Genomic DNA, 15,790 nt, shown 5'->3' on the forward strand with positions numbered 1-15,790 from the left:
GGAATTTAACTATTCAGTTGCTCGAAGAGGCCAGCCCCCTAAAACGTGTTTCAGATAAACGTTCATGTCTCCATAGAACCTAATGGGAAACAAGCCCAAAAGTTGACAGGTACCTCACACTGGCAGACATCTTGTGACCATGTTCATCTCCTAGGTTGGGATGATCGCTCTAGCTGTCTACAATCTTACAGTGTCTATGGAGACCCTAACACACATAAACTATTTAATTTCAAGATTTCTGCTTGGAAGGCCTCTACAGTCGAAGATACAAACCATTTATTTCTTAACACATGTAGGCTTGCAAATTCCCAATAGATATTCACACAGATATACTATTAAGTTATTACTAGACAGTAACCTAGAACATGATAATCTGCCCATTTCACAAACCAAGCGAAGTACTGGGAAAAGAACTGGACCACTACCAAGAGGCATATTTGGAAGGGGATATCACAACCAGAACGTCACTTTTAGCGATGTTCTGGTGGCGATATGCCCTTCTCCATATTCACAAATTGGCGCTAAGCCACTTTTTGTGGCTTAACGCTGCCTTGTAAGAAAGGCCTCATAACACACATCTCTTAGCGTGAAAGGGGCTCGCAACTAGTGTTGCTGTGGGAATTCCACCCCAACACCCATTGCTTTTGACGCTGCCCCAGATTTATAATGAGGCATAAAGCTGAACCAGCACCAAAAACTAATGCCATGCAAGAGCAGGCATGAGAATGGCGTAACAAGGAGAAATACTTATATTTCCCTTCTTTTTTTGCTTTTTCTATGAGTGCAGCACACATAGAAAGAGAAAAATGTCATTAATAATTGTTTATGTGCAGAAAGGTATCCTTTCCTGCACATAAACAATCATTACATAATGACGATTTGCTAATTCTGTGTGTGTGGCATTCTGCAGCACTCATAGAAGTTACAATTCACCATTAGTGATTGTTTATGTGCAGGAACAGATTGCTTCAAATAAGTTTACGGATTTGATTAACCCTCAAGTAAGTAATTGGAACAAGTGCCAGCGCTGAACAAAATTGCACCACCGCTCAGCTTAGCCTTTTGGTTGGATGCCGGGAGACTACCTCAGAACTGAACACATCTATGTAGATCTTCATGGCACCTGTAGCTGGCCGGCTTGGTGGAATTATGTCCACTTACTTTTTTGAATGAAAGCTGCAGCGGCACAGCTGGCGATAAATGAAACTGAGCGACATTTGTGTCACAGATGCCTGCGGCATCAAGGAGCGCGCTGTGCTATGTTCCCGTCAGAGGTAAATTGCAATGCTAGCAGGCTGTGCGAAGCAGCCAGCAGCAGATGCACTTTTTGGGATAAGTGCTGAACATGTAAGATGCAGCCTTATTCCAATTTGGCAGGTGCCCGTCATTGACGAAATAGGAAGTCAATCTGACATGCATTATGAAGCTGAGTAAAATTGGGATGATAGAAAACTAAAGACTTTAGACTTTTGTTGTGGCATTTAAATGCACTGAAATGTGCATTACATTTTTGGTGTGGAATGTCATGTGACCCTGTTTGTCCCAATCCAGCTGCTCCCCTATATCTCCTTACACAATGCCCTGCAGCTGAATAAAGCTCTCCTCATGTAGAATCTTTTGGAATGTAAGCTTGACTATTTTTTTGTCCATATGTTTCTTTACATTAAATGTGTTAACACAATATGTATAATCATACTAATGCTATTTTTAGAGAGAAGTTGTGTTCATTCACGTTTAGACTGACTAAAGCTGATGTAGGGCTGAATTTAAAAATGCTTATTGATGTTTACATCTTGTTTTGTGACACATGAACGTTTTATTTCTAAGCAAGCTGTAAATGTAAATGTGTGGGACTTGTAAAGCGCACTGTTGCCCGTGAGCGTCCTGGCGCTGAAGACCGCTGGGGAACCTGTCCTGGCTTTCCCTGTGAGATGGTCCCTTCTGGGTATCTCCAAGGTGAAACCAGGCATCCCTGGCGTCTGTGGGGGGCCGTTGTAGAGATGAGGCAAGCTTAAAGCCCAGCGTTGCCGAGTGTGGTCCCTGGTTAGAGTAGGGACCGAGGCGAGAATTATCAAGTCTGTTGACCCTGGTCCACGACCCTGCCGCTTCGGGGATTGAACCCTGGTACCGGGCTGTTCTCTGCTTCTGGGTCTGCCGCCTCTAACCAGTGAGCCACACCACTCCACAAGCTGGAGCTCTAATGTTGAGTACAGTGTTCTCTTTAAGTCTTTCCCACGTGAAGAAATGTTTTCTTTCCTTTGTGGATATTGTGGAATGTTGCAGACGCGTCCATATAGCATATCTAGTTACAGATTGTGTAGGTTTGAAGGATGCAGATAGAAGCTTGATTTTGTAGAAAACTTTGAGCAACCTTAGTGTGTGCAATTGTATAATTTCCCTTTAACCTGATTGGACAGTCATCTTGAGAACTGTATCTCAGTGTGTCTTTAGGTCATAGCTGAACTGAGTAGAGATGAGTGTAGAGAGCAGAATATAAAAGACGACGTTAGTGAACTCTCTCAGAGAGAGGACTGACTTTCTTTTGTCCTTCTCTTTGAGGCGACCCCATGCTGGGTCTTCCTCTGCTTATGACTGATTTAAATTAATTAGCATATTAACTGAAGCATGCGCATTCTGATTATAATTTGCTACTAATCTGATTTTGCCTTCCGAAAACCATTAACCTTTATTAAACCTTCATGGTTTGAAACTAAAATATTATCTTTTCTTGTGACTGTTCTTGTGACTCTATTGTGCTTCACAAATTATTGAATGTATTTGATTTGTTGACCAGATTCAGGTGTTAAGCACCAAAATTCTTAGGTGATTCTCCCCTCCTAGTCCATCTAGAGAAGCACTTTTTCCCCTCTGAATTTATCACTAAGGAAAGCGCTAACACTTGCATGGTCCATGGAAAGCATACTTAGGCAAAGTTTTTGTAGGTGATATTCCCAAAGAAATTAGAAATTAGTTGAATTGGAAATTTTTATTTCATTTCATAAGTGATGCAAAATGTATTTACATGGAAGCATGGAACAAGCCATGTACAATCATGTGATCAGACTTCGATAGCGTATAGTATTAACTGAACAATACACAGTTGGGAAGAATTCCTTCAAAGGAAAGCTATGACCTCTGCTCAGAAAGATCAAGACAAAACAAATATATGTGGGAACTAATTAATAAAAGGTTCTTTCTGTTTCCTGTTTCCTGAGATGATGACACCGTTTATGGCTTTTTAACATGGGTTCCTTTTGGGTAGGTCTGACTAATGCTGTATAAAAGTGTGAACTATCAGAGGAAGTGTGCCTGGGATGATGCTGACCAAGCCAATTGAAGAGCAAGGTGATACTAGGCAGCCACCTACAAGGTCTCTGGAAAAGGGCTTCAAACAACAGTTGTAAGCCTCAAATATGATACAATGGTCAGACAAGACATAGGAAAGGGTTACAAAACAAGTCAGGCTTCCAAGGTCACCCTAAAATCCGTGTTCTGCTCCTAAATGGGGGTAGTGCTGCTGTCATTCATAGGGACATTCGAAGCCAATCCAAAAAACAATTATATTATATTTCTCATGGTAGTTGTTTTAAAGTATTAGGTTCTGCTTCCTGCCCATATGGTATCCATTTTATTGGTGTGATAACATTGCAGCAGTAACATGCTCTCCTATCAGATGATGTAACCCTAAACATTGAAGGGTCCAACCCACAGGACTCCCAGAAGATCGCAGAGGCTCTTCTCCTGAGCTACAGTCCGATTGAAATGGGCACCTGGGTGGTGCGTTCATTGCCCCTGCCTCCACTCCTTCCCTACATTGCTGATAGCGGTACGCTCACATCACTGCTAGGTCAGTTTTCCTCTGTTTCTAGATAATCAGTCTGCTCTGTGTCTTTTCTGAAAGTGCAGGGCTCTGCTGTGATTGCTTGTCTGAGGTCCACGGCTTTTGTCAGAACATCAGGCACCAGGCACCAGGCACCCAGCAACACATCTTCATTCTTGGTTCTACCCCCTCCGTTACTCAACTTGCATTTGGTCCGTTGCTGTACACCTATAATTTCTGCTCCATTGCACCTCTTCTATTGTGATGATTGCAGTAGTAGAGGAATAGTAAATGGAGTTATTGATGGCAAAGAAGTTCTTACTATGAGGCAAGAAGTCAGAAGGCAGACCAAGAACTGATACATGAATTTGAGAAATGGCAAAAGTGGCACAGAGTGACCCTGTGATGCACAAACTCAGAAATCAAATCTATCTATTCAGTAGGAACTGGAATTGCTTTTTGGAACCGCAAGGTAATTGCGTAATGGTCATTCGATAATGCTTTGTTCTTAGCAGACCTGAAGATGAATAGTCATTTCGTCCTCCCTGTGTGATTGTCTAGGTGAATATAAATCCAATTTCAAGCTTTAATGTTTTTTAAACATGTAGAAGGCACTTAATGCAAGAAGCTGATATACATCACTTTCCAGAACATGGCCATCCTCCATGCTGTCTTTGACTTAAAGAGGCTGCCCCTTTTCCCAGTGTATAGTAATGAGATGTTGGGCGTACTCACCACCAGAAACTAACTGGTAACTCTCTTGTTGCAGTGAGTGTAACCTGGCTATATCTCATTCTCTAATGTTTGTCATGGAGATTTGAGGTAATATTGTCTGTAAATTTTCACCATTTACCACCAAATGTACTACCTGATCCATTAATATTGTCTAGTTTTCATAGGAAGAGCGTTTTTTCATTTTCCAGTAACATTGGCACCCTTTGATAGATCCTCAAAACATTTTCAAAACTAATTTGCTACTCACTTTAGCTGCTGTTTTGAAAATTTCTGGGTGATCCATGAAGTTGGGGCCAAGACGCATTTTCCCCATGTTAATTTCCATAGGCAGATTAGATACGTCTACAGCCCAAACTGCTAAACGGAATTACACCAAATTTGGCAGAATTGTAGTTGTTGGGCAAGAAAGCAACCTTTTTGTTAATTGGTGTACATCCGTTCTGTAGTTGTGGATTAATTAAAAGAAGTTCAGATTTGCATATCTGGGGGACGCGGAGGATCCTTGATTCCTCCCGATCTTGTGCTGCGATCTGATTGGTTGGCAAAACTTCAAACCAGGAAGTTTTGGCAGCGAGCTTGTGACTATTCTTGAACTGAGTCACTTAAAAAACACCCAAAAAAGAAAAGGGGACAGGGTAGAAACGCACTGACCGCCCTCTGCCTTTTTTTTTGGGGGGGGGGTCACAGGGCCAAAAAAGCATCAGTGATGTCATTTGAGATGTCATCAGTGATGTCATTAGTGATATCACTAACCATGTCATCAGTGATGTAATATGTGAAGTCATGAGCAGTGCATTGCGGGATCATAAGTTGTAGATAGCTCACGTCACTATAACTGCTGAATTTGACTGGTGTTGTGCGAGTAAAATCTGAGCCTAACTTTAACGTCCCCCTAACCTTTGTTTTTTCAGTGAATATATATAGGGTTTAGATCGTGGGTACAAGCATAGGGTGAGCATAGGGTGATAAGGTTGGTTTTATGGTTTAGGGGTGGGTAAGCGTTTCGGGTTGCAATGATCCCAGACAGTCATCATGGGTCCCTATCGGGCAGAGAAAATGTCGTTGGATAAAGGCGTTCCCCAGGGTTCCTGCCTTAGCCCCACCCTATTTAACATCTATTTGGCACCTCTGGCTAAGGTAGCGGAATCCCTGGGGTTCTAAACTATTTCATACGCCGACGACACAGAATTGCTGTTTAACATCAGCCCCAATCAGGAGGCAGAGAGACTCCGTTTCTCAACAGGGATCCTGGAAATCTCCAACTGGATGACCAACAACTTCCTCCAGTTGAACCCAGGAAAGACGGAAGTCATGCTGCTGGGTAAGGCAGCAACTGTCTGGTCCAAGGACTGGTGGCCTGCACAGTTGGGCTCCCCTCCTATACCCAAAAAGTGTGTTAACAACTTAGGTATCAAAATTGATCACACTCTCTCAATGCAGGACCATGTCGCGCCTGTTGCTGGATCCTGTTATTTCAGGTTAAGATTGCTTAGGAAGATCCTCCCTTTCATTCCATCAGAACATTGAAGAACCCTGACACAAGCCATGGATATTAGCTGACTGGATTACGGCAACGCCCTCTTAGCAGAAGTAGGGCTGACCTCTCTTAAGAAATTACAAGTGATCCAAAATACAGCGGCCAGGCTGGTCCTGAGCATGCCTGCTAGAACTCCTTCACTACCATTATTGAGAAAACTTCACTGGCTACCTGTAAAGCAAAGATCCTTTTTTAAGATCTGTTGTTTGACATTTACTGCCCTACAGGGTCAGGGCCCTAGATACCTGCAACATAAATTGGCAAAACACATCCCGAGCCAAACTCTTAGATTCAGCTCGCAACTATTACTACATGTTCCCCGAATCAGAAGTCATAGGTCAGGAGGACTGGCTTTTTCTTACCTAGCACCCCGTCTATTGGAACAGCCTTCCCATCACCTTGCGAGAAATTTCATCCTATCAAATTTTCAGGACAAATCTAAAAGCCTTCCTTTATTAAGGTCCCCCCTTTTCAGCTTTTTTCCTAGGACTGTGTTCTAAGTAAGCCGAGATGCCTCACGGTGATTCGTTGCGCTATAATAAGAAAGCATAACATAACATAACATAACAATGTGTTTTTAGGGTTAACAGGTTTGTAGGGGTATAGGGTGGCAAGAGTATTTTAAATTTTAGCAGTAGGTACGAATATAGGATAGTAAGGGATTTTTTATGGTTAAGCTGTGGGTAGGGGTATAGGGTGGGAAAGGTTTTTTAGGGATTATGTATGGGTAAGGGTATAGAGTAGTGTGGGTTTAGGGGTGGGCAGGGGTATAGGGTGGCAAGACAATTTTTAGGATGTGGGGTGGGTAGAGGCATGGGGTAGTAACATTATTTTTAGGATTTATTTGTGGGTAGGTTATTGGGTTGTAAGGGTAATTTTAGGTTTTAGGAGTTGGTAGGGGTATAGGGTGGTAAGGGTCTTTTAAGGTTTAGATGTAGGTAATGACAGGGTAATAAATGACATTTTAGGGAGGGTAAGGGTGTAGGGTGGTGAAGGGTAATTTAGGGTTTAGGGTAGGTGAGGGGCATGGGGTGATAAAGGTATTTTCAGGGTTAGGGGTAGGTAAGCTTATTGGGTTGAAATGGTGCCCTTAGGGTTCAGGGGTGGGTAGGGGTAAAGGGTGGTAAGGATATTTTAGGGATTAAGGGTGGCTAAGGGTATTGGGTGATATAGGTATTGTTAGGGGTTTGGAGTGGGGTGGTAAACATTTTTTAGAAATTAGGGGTGGGTTGGGGCATTGGGTGTTATGGGTAGTTAACAAAGGGAGGTTTGCGCTGGATCCCACATAAAAAAGTGTATATATATATATATATATATATATATATATATATATATATATATATATATATATACATATATATATATATATATATATATATATGTATATATATATATGTATATATATATATATATATATATATATATATATATACAGATATCCCACAGAAAGCTGCATGTAAGTATATATTTTACTTACCTTATTTATATTTAGCTGCATGGTAAAGGCATATGCGTGTTAAAGGCAAGTATGGTAAGTGCATGGGTTGTAATGTCCTACATCTGTGATGATGGTCTTCCAGACTAATTGTATCACATAAACACTTCCCAAATAGCTTCTGTCCTGTACAAAATATCAGTGGGGAATTTATTAAAACCATCGTGTCTTCTATTGAAATTGGGCAACAACCTGAAGTTATGTGCTAGCTATTGTTCCAATTATTTAAATATTGCCTCTCACATAAGCTTTGTGCTTAGTCTAATTATTAGAATAGTATGAGACAATAAAGGACAACTTGCAGGAGATGGAGGCTGTAACATTAGATGCCAAAAGGGCCTTTGAACAAGTTGAATGGGAGTACTTATTTTGGTACCTTGAGAGGATAGGTCTGCTCACTGATATTTATATCCAAGGTGAGATGGTTTTGACACTAGTCCGAGTGCTCTGACTGACTTCAGGTCTTCCTCTTTTAACCCTTACCATAACCAGGGGTACTCCTCTATTCTTACTGGTGCTAGACGTATTGGTGGAAGAGATCAGGTGCACAGAAAAAGTATAAGGGAGCAAATATGGCAGCGGTCTGCTCCATACACATACTCTATACTAATGATAGCCTTACTCTACGTTGCCCCAGAACTTTGACTGCTGCACATACAGCTATGATTGATACTGTTTTGTCCTTCTATGGGGCAAGTGCAAAGTTAATACACTCTCTTGCAGCTCGAAAGCAGTGGTCAAAGGACAAGGATTTAGATGACTGCCTTAAAACCTGAAATACTTAGAGATCTTAGTCCATACAGGTCTGAAAAGAATAATTGTTGACAACCTTCAACCACTCATACAAAGAAAAAAGAATGACTTTGCAAGATGGTCCTCTTTACAGTTGTTTAAATAATGGTTGCCCAGAAATATAAATACATTGCTTCTCTTGACTGTAGCTAAAATATTGTTAGCCATGAACCATGCAAACACAAAATACATATGGGTGGGCCAAAGGACTAAACTCAAGCTGGTTGAGTGACATGCTGTAACTACTTCAGGCGGTTTGGGGCTGCCTGACAAAAATGTTTCCTCTTGCCTCAACAATTGCATCAATTGTTGCAATTGTCATCTGACCGATCGAACTCCCGAGCATGGAAACCCATTGAAAGCACATTTATGGGGGATCTCTTTAGTCTGTGTAAGCTGTACTGAAATACCCCATTGAGGTATGATCAGGGCCACACCAGACTCCTGGACTTTAGTGCACAAATTGCTAAAGGTGCACAGATTCATACATGAAGTGCATCAATATGGCACAATGTGTGGGATTAATTGTTGGGGAGAGACCCCTTGGTCACGTCTCCGGTCCTCTTGACTTATAGAAGGAATGGACAACATCTTCAAAGAGGACAGGGATTGAATTTGATCTTGCACCTCCCATATCTGGAAAAACAATCAGTTGTCCCATTATGTTAAGGGAATGGTTGGATTGGGTCCATGTTCCCACTTTGCTTCCCTCTGCTTCCGTGATACTCACAAATCGGCTTAAGGACAGTGGAGTTGTCTTAGGTCTTTATAATGTGCTGATGTTGGACCTGCTTTCCAAACTAGTGTTAAGAAATGCTAGGAGCACGGGGAAAACATGGCGGCCGCTAGCTAGAGCGGCGCGCTCGTCTCTCACAGTTCCCACAGACATGCCCAGAGGTAGCTGAGAGGCAGCGGAGACGGTCGGTGTAATTATCTGCGCGGCGTGAGTGGTGATTCTCGCGCAAGAAGGCTGAAGGTGGAAACGGAAACGGAAGCGGTTACGGGAGTCAAGTCGAGCAGCGAGGTGAGGCGGTGAAGCTGCGGTGTTTCGGCGTTTGGCTGAAGGCGCTGAACTCCAGAGAGGAGGGGGGAGGAGAGCCGTGCCGAGCAGTGAGTGAGACGAGGTGACGAGGTGAGCTGACGAGGTGAGCTGCGGAGGTGAGCTGCGGAGATTGGTATAGACGGTACTGGGCTGCGGACTGCAGCGGACTTGGATCTCCGGGGTGGAGGAGGGGAGAGGAGAGCAGGGGGCAGCAGCGGGCGAGGGCGAGACGAGGTAAGACGAGGAGCGGCGGAGTTCGGCATAGACGGCGCTGGGCTGTGGACTGCAGCCGATTTTGACCTCCGAGGAGGAGAGAGGAGGGGAGAGGAGAGCAGGCGGGCTGGCGGAGCTCCGATAGCCCGCATTGCATTGTATTCGAGTGAATTAGCACTACATATTAGAGTCACCAACACCTCGTAGCAGGCTAACAGAAATGAGCAGCCGTTTTTTGTAGAGCTGCAAAGGCTGAACAGTGAATATCAGCAAACACTGTCTGCATTCTAGTTAAAGGGAGGAATACAGTCAATGTGTCTGGATCAGGTTTTCCTCCCTGTACTCCATCGCTGGAGCAACGCAGCTGTGGAGCTTCGAAGGAGTAGAAGAGTTGCTGTGTTCAGCGCTTCATCAAAAAAGCTGGCAACAACTGGATTCTGCAAAAGCAAGGGGGGTCAACAGAGGGAGCAGGCAAGTTGGTTAAACCCTTTTGGGGGGGAAGCTGAGCCTGTTGAAATCCAGAAGTCCATAGCTACAAGGGGTTGTCACTCCCCACAAAATTTGGACCCTTCACCCGGTCTTTTTAGATTTAAGGCACAATCTCTGTACCTAACTACTGAGAGAACCCTGGGGAAGCGGAAGGCTAAGGGGAAAGGAAAGGGCTGCAATAAGGGCAAAGAATTAACTGTCCCTATAGACTCCAATGATACTGGGCAAATACTGGATGCAGAGGGAGCCCTAGGAGAGCAGCCCTCCATAGAGCCTGAGTCTGAACTTGAGCAGGAGTTAACAGGCGAGATTTTTCAACCTCCTGAGTTAAGGTCATCAAAAAGGGGAAAAGAACGCCAGCTGCGGTATACTGCTCCGAAGGAGCTGCCACACAAGGCTAGCTTGAATAAGGGGCGACCCATAACAAAAGCTAGTAAAACCTCCCGAATTACACCTTCGTTGAAGTCATATTTTAAGGTTCTCCCTCAGGTCTTAAATATAAATCAAGAGTCCAAAAACCCACACTCTACCTTATTCGCTCCTCCATCAGCAAGGGACACTTCCACACCCCAGGTGAAAGAGAAAGAAGGTGAAGCAGTAGAGTTTGCTGCGCAAACTTGCGGCACAGGGATGGGAGACCCAGCAGAGGGTGATATTAATGCAGTCTCTATGCCTGAACAGCAAGTAATGATCTCAGGAACAGCGAGTGAGATTAAAGGGCTGGAACAAGACAGTGGAGGAAGTGAAAACCCCGGCAGTGACGATACTATTCAAGCCATACTTCTCAGTATGAGAGAAGAGATCAGAAATGGGTTTGAAGAGTCAAAGAGATCATTTGAAGAGTCCAGACACACCCAATCAGAGATCCGCACAATGTGTGAAAATCTAGAATCTAAAGTAGATAGTCTTACACTTAGAACCGGGGGTCTAGAGAACTGCGTTGATGAGCTAAAGGCTAAATTGGAGGCCGCAGAAGGGAAGATCCAGTCTCTACGACGAGAAGGGAATTCAGTCAAAGAGAGGGTAGAGTCTCTAGAAAATTTTTCCAGAAGGAACAACCTAAGACTTCTGAAAATACCGGAGGGAAAGGAAGGAGGAGATCTAAAAAAGTTTGTTGCAGCTCTACTAAAAGAGTCACTGAGTTTGGACGAATCTTTGACCGAGATTGAGTTAGATATTCAGAGGGTACATCGGGACCCTTTCCGCATCAAACAGGGCAGAGACAAGCCTAGGAAGATCCTAGTAAACTTCTTAACATATTCTATAAAAGAGAAGATCTTGACCGCAGCATTGAAAGTCAAGTCTGTGAAAGCATCTGATTTTTCTTTCGAAGTGAGAACGGATCTCTCCAGAACAACGTTGGATAGACAGTGGGAATTGGGTCAACGGATGGAGAAGTTCAGAAGCCTGGGAGCCACAGTGCAATTGAGATTTCCTGCCTTTCTAAGGATAATGTACAATAATAAAATGTACAATGCTAAGTCCCCCCTGGAGGCAGACGAGCTACTTGCTGAGATTAGTGAACACGCAACCCACCAGGACAGGGGATGACATTCTCGTGAGCTTTCTGTAATCAGAGTTTAAATAAAAAGGGGAAGGGAAAGGAAAAAAAAAAAAAAAAAAAAAAAAAAAAAAAAAATGGGAATAGAAAGGATAAATAGGGGTTAAAAAAAAAAAAAAAAAAAAAGTGTGTATATATATATATATATATATATATATATAAATAAATAAATAAAAGAATAAACAAATAAAAGGGAATAAATAAATGAATAACTAACACTTAAGTATTCAGCACATGGGTGAGGGGTCACAATCTACCCACTAATGTATAATGGGGGATCCACTATAAAGTAGCATCAATCGGAAATTTCACTATGGACCCTCAACACAAAATATAAACACGTTAAAATTTCTGATTTTATAGGTTGTAATGACGTTTATTCATGATTCCCACATTACTACCCCAATTTACCCTAATCTATTGTTTTCCATATTAAAGTGTTATGAATAGTAATAATACGTCATGGAAGCATTACTAGATAAAAGATATAAGATATATGATTCCACCTACTAACCACCATTACTTATATCGTAATTACAGCGACCAGGAAAGAAAATGTAAAAGGTAGACATCTGGGTATGGAGTGGGAACATGTCAGAGATGACAAGCTGGCAAACCAGCATGCCAGAGTAAGTCGGGGGGGGGTTTCCAGGGGTGGGAGGGAGGGGGGAGGGAAGGCAAAGAATAAAAGTCCTCATAAAATAAAGTTTACAATAACGCATAAAACAGATCCAATTGTGTCTCAAAGATATTATTTGACCAAAACGTGTAGGGATATAGCTCAGGATAAAATATCTGTTAAGATAACTAAGAGAACCAAGGACAGGGATATGGTGACAATTAGCTTCAAAATTAATGCCAGACATTAAATTTTTATCTTGGAACGTAAATGGTCTGCGCGTTAGGGCTAGAAGAAATAGAATTTTACAATATCTACGAGATTCACCCGCGCAGATAATTGCGATCCAAGAAACACATCTGAATAAACAGGAAATAACCGATATATTTAAGAAGCTCAAATGGGTCGATAAATTTATAACTACGGACCACAACGCTAGTATTCGCGGTAACGCCATTATTTTTTAAAAAACAGTGAAAGCCCAGATTATGAGCTGGAAAACAGATGCTAGCGGTAGATGGCTGATAGCTAATGCTCAACTAAATTCAAGGCCTGTTACTATCATTAGTTATTATGGGCCTAATCAGGATGATCCTTCCTACTTAAATATCTTACAAAACCAACTGATCTCTTGCCCTGACCCTATAATATGGGTAGGAGACTTTAATCTCGTTTTAGATCCAAAATTAGATAAATCGGCAACTTCTAGGGCCATAGTACATAGTAATATGAGGGAGACATTGCTTAGATCTATGTCAAATCTTGGGTTGATAGATCTATGGAGACAAAGAGCTGGGAGCGCTATGGGCGTCTCATATCACAACTACAAATATAGACACAAATCGCGTATTGACTATGCCCTATTCAGTCTTTCAATCAAGGATCTGGTTAAAAACATAACATATCTGCCTTTACATATGTCAGATCATTCTGCTATTTTTTTTTTTTTTTCGCTAAAATCAGAGCAGAAAGTTGCTCATCGAACCTGGTCTTTTGATAGAACAATTCTATTGGATGATGAGGAAAAAGAATATTTGAGGCAGGAAACGGTTTTCTTTTTAGAGCAAAACCTAGGTTCTGCCTCTCTAGTCAACGTGTGGGAGGCTTGGAAGGCCTTTATTAGGGGGCGTATTACAAGTAGGGCTTCTTTCAGGAGAAAGAAATATGAAGAGGCGATTAGTCAAATAGAGCAGGAATTGTCACAATTAGAATTATCAGACCAGATTTCATTTGATAACCAGGAGAAGAAAATAGAATTAAAGGCCAAGTTGGATACAATATTGCAGGAAAGGATAAATAAAAGATGGCAGGCAAGCAAAATTGCCCATTTTGAATATGGCGAATCGGCTGGCAAGGTGTTGGCCTGGAAAATCAAAGCTGATCAGTCCAGGAATCACATTAAGGAAGTGAGGGTTGCTGGGGAAGTCGAGAGTCGATCTACAGACATAGCTATTGGCGAAGCTTTTAAGGAGTTCTTTCAAAATATCTACACAGAGGAGCTCAATGTCAACCTGAATGAAAGGAATGAATGGTTGAGTAATACAACTCTCCCAGAATTGGAAAATCACCAAAGGGAAAAAATAGATAAAGCCATAACTGAGTTAGAAGTTTCTAATACCATTAAGCTTTTGGCCCAGGGCAAGGCTGCGGGCCCAGATGGCCTCCCAGGAGAATTGTATAGGGTACTCAATTCTACCCTTACCCCTGTCCTTACGAATCTTTTTAACAACATAATGATTAAGGGAGAGACACCACCAAGCTCCTGGGGAGAAGCCAATATAGCTTTAATATTGAAAACAGGTAAAGATCCAGCTGAGTGTGGATCATACCGTCCAATCTCGCTTCTCAATAACGATTACAAAATCTTTACTTCAATTTTGGCCGAGAGATTGGGAAGCGAGATTGGCACAATTATTCACCCTGATCAAAAGGGATTTATTAGAGGCCGGCAACTGGCCGACTTAACTTATGACTTGGTGGGAGCGGTGGATATTGCCTCAACCTTTGGTCTACCCCTGGCTATCATGACTCTAGATGCTACTAAAGCATTTGATAGGGTAAACTGGGAATATTTAAACTTAATTATGGAAAGATACCGTCTGGGCCCTAAGTTTTGCAGAGCTATAAGTTTATTATATAATAATCCCAGAGCTTCCCTATTAATTAATGGTACACGGACCACTCCTTTCAAAATTAGTAGAGGAATAAGGCAGGGTTGTCCCTTATCCCCACTTCTTTTTAATTTGTATGTAGAACCCTTTGCTCAGTCTATTAGGGAGGATACTAACATTCCACATTTTAATTTTTCGGGCTGGGAAAAAAAGATTGGTTTGTACGCCGATGACATAATCATATACACATCTGATCCTGCGTTGGCATATCCAATTATTATAAAGAAAGCGGAGGAATTCGGTAGATTTTCAGGATATGAAATTAACGCAGGGAAAACCGAAATTATGGTCTGGAACATTCAAAATTTTCAGCTCCCGATAAAATCTTCATTGAGGTATCTGGGAATTACAATCACTAAAGAGTTACAACATTTGGCCCAAAACAATCTAGCTCGTATCTCTCGAGAATCTCAAACCTTGATGAAAGCTTGGTCCTTTCTCCCGCTTACCATCTATGGGAGAACCAGCCTGATAAAAATGAATATCCTTCCGAAATTTACTTTTATTTTTAATTCTATCCCGTTATCTTTTGATACTAAACAGCTTGTAAAATGTCAGCAAAACATAAATTCCTTTGTCTGGGGGTATAAATCCAGCAGAATATCCTGGAAAAAACTAAGAAGGAGAAGAGAAAAAGGGGGGCTCGCATTGCCAGACCTAGAATACTACTCTTGGGCATTTCATCTGACCCATTCTAGGATGCTGCTTAAGATCCCGTGGGAAAATGCAAATGGGCATATGTATAAGGCTATGCTAATAGGTTCGGACCTTCCTGTGAACGGTTTCCTTTTCAAGTTCGGGCACCAGAAGTTCTTCAAAAAAATTAGATTAAAAACATTAGTAGGCACTGTAAAAGAATGGTCTCGAATTAAATCTAAAGTTGGGATAGGTTACTTATCTAAACATGCCCCGATTTGGGATTTACCGGGATTAACATCACAAGATGCCAACACAGTTAAAAGGGTATTGTTAGATGCGAATATCACACTGTGGGGCGATATACTGGTGGAAGGATCAATCATAAGCTGGGATATTTTTAAGCATAAGGTAGCATCAACACTCTCTTGGTTAGTATTTTGGCAACTAAGTAGCTGGCTTCGGGCTCAAACTAAGAAGAAAGCAATGATGGGCGAGGAGAGTTTGCTAGAAAACACCCTAGTTGATAGACCTCCTGGGAAAAAGGAAGTAGCACTTTTTTATTGGCATATCATAGAGGATGAAGAGAGGGATCTCAACTTACCGGAAAAGCTCTGGGGCGCGGAGGGGGAAGCAGATATGGAGGACACATGGGAGGAATCTTTTCTCCTCCTTTATAA

General features: G+C 42.1%; 1 protein-coding gene across 1 annotated transcript in view; it reads right to left on the bottom strand.

The window, feature by feature from the left end:
- The window catches only part of ADCY8 (adenylate cyclase 8), a 1,172,958-nt gene that overhangs the window by 330,987 nt on the left and 826,181 nt on the right, over positions 1-15,790 (bottom strand). The window lies entirely within an intron of this gene.

This window comes from Lissotriton vulgaris, chromosome 4_1 (assembly GCF_964263255.1).
Source record: "Lissotriton vulgaris chromosome 4_1, aLisVul1.2, whole genome shotgun sequence".
Classification (NCBI taxonomy): domain Eukaryota; kingdom Metazoa; phylum Chordata; class Amphibia; order Caudata; family Salamandridae; genus Lissotriton; species Lissotriton vulgaris.